Below are 1935 nucleotides of genomic sequence, written 5' to 3'. Positions count from 1 at the left end.
TGCTTATTTTTGCCCAGATTTAGAGTCACAAGGTTCTAAATTATTGTTTTGAAGTCCTACATGAGTAATCACTTGGGGAGCTCAATTAACACCCAGCAACAGACTAATTATTAATAAACCAGAATCTTCAGTATTAGGCTTCAATCATTGGCAATTTTTTTTTTTGACACACAGTCTCCCACTGTCACCCAGGCTGAAGTCCAGAGGCCAGAATGAGACTAGGACATGGTTCCTTTGCCTAAGTAAAGTGAGGCAGACAATGGAATACTTCAGACTTCAAATTAGTATGGTAAGTGCTATGAAGAGTATGATTAGAGTTCATTATTTACCCAGAAAAGGGTCACTCAGCCCAGCCTGGGAGTTAGAGGAGGTTTCCTGAAGTCTTGACATGTGAGTCACGAAAGGACATAAGGAGTTAACCACGTGACAAAATAAGCTAAGAGAATTCTCAACAAAAGACAAAATATTGGCAAAGGCTTTTAGGCACATACTAGTTTAGTATTCTTGGGAGAATGTAATGATTTTCTGTATTTCAAAAGTGTAAAATACAAAGTGAGCCATGATATGAGATAAACCAGTAAATATGTTCTGGGAACAGATCATAGAAGGGCGTGTATGCTGTCCTAAGGAGCTTAAACTTCAACTTCAGTTCATGGGAGCCAATGACAAGATCTGAGCAGGGGAAGGATGTGGCTAGAGGGGCATTTTAGACAGACAAGATCCTCTGTGGATTACACCTAGGCTAAGCAACGGGTTAAAGTTGTTGTCTTAAGACAATAGTCCAGGTAAAAGATAATAAAGTTTTAAATTAGGATGTTAGTAGGAAAGAGGAAGAGGGATGGATTTCAGAAATAGTAAGGAAATGTATTAGCAGGACTTGATTAGTGATTGACTTGGGGAAGGAGGGGAAGATAGAGTTCAGGATGACTCCGAGACTGTCTGGTGTCGGTGGCTAATGACTGAAGCTATTAATAGAGGTAGGAAATGCAGACCAAAAGCAGGCCCGGGGTGAGAGATGATAAATTTGAATTTTAACATGTTGAGTTTGGACATCCGGGATGAAATAACCACAAAACATTTAAATATACGAATCTGAAAAGATAAGCATCATAAGCATATGAGCTATTGGTAAAATTCTGATACTTAATGAAGTCTTGCAGGGAGGCAGTACAGAGACAAGCAATGGGCTGGGGATAAAACATAGGGAAATATTATTTAAATAAAGATGAAAGAAAAGGAGCCCAGAAAGGAAGCTGAAAAGGCATAGTCAAAAAAAGAGGCTTGCCAAAGTGCCACCTTTGAAGCTCTGCTGTTACACTTTATAAGGAAACTTTTGGTTACCTGGGATTGCATGCATTTATAAAAGTTTCTATTATTAGGAAGACAATAATAATGATAAGGCTCTTTCTCATTGTTGTCAGTGTAATTTATCTATTTAATTATAGAACCTAGTTCCAGGATGCTTAATCTGAAGTATATACTTGGGGCAAAATGAATTATATCTTAATAATAATCTGGAATTTTTCTCTCTAACTTGACATATTTTAATTCTTGCTAGATTTTCAAAATGTCTTACCTCGAACCACCACCAGATGGCTATGAGAATGTTACAAATATTGTGCCACCATATAATGCTTTCTCAGCCCAAGGCATGCCAGAGGTAAAATAAAATACATTTGTAACCCAAGTCTTTAAATGGTTCTTTTGCTATATAAAACCTGTATAGAGGACTAAAACCAAGGAAATTAGGTGAATCATTCATGCGGATTCATTGTTTGATATTCAGTACTACGAAAACCTTATCCCTCAAATTTAAAAAATTATAATAAAATAGAAAAGAACACCAGACAGAGAAAAAAGAAACAAAACAAATACATTAAAAACTGATCCTGCTGAAGCAGATGCCACTCTTTGAAATAACAAAGAAACTGCTGA

General features: G+C 36.7%; 1 long non-coding RNA gene across 1 annotated transcript; it reads left to right on the top strand.

Annotated features, from left to right (window-relative positions):
- The first annotated feature begins 207 nt into the window (after window positions 1-207).
- LOC134756706 (uncharacterized) lies at window positions 208-1687 on the top strand. Its single transcript, XR_010129791.1, has 2 exons — window positions 208-289; window positions 1559-1687. It is a non-coding gene; the product is annotated as an uncharacterized lncRNA (long non-coding RNA).
- Window positions 1688-1935: the final 248 nt, after the last annotated feature.

This window comes from Gorilla gorilla, chromosome 12 (genome assembly GCF_029281585.2).
Source record: "Gorilla gorilla gorilla isolate KB3781 chromosome 12, NHGRI_mGorGor1-v2.1_pri, whole genome shotgun sequence".
Lineage (NCBI taxonomy): Eukaryota > Metazoa > Chordata > Mammalia > Primates > Hominidae > Gorilla > Gorilla gorilla.
Note: the sequence above shows the minus strand (reverse complement) of the source record. Positions and strands in the feature narration are given on the sequence as shown.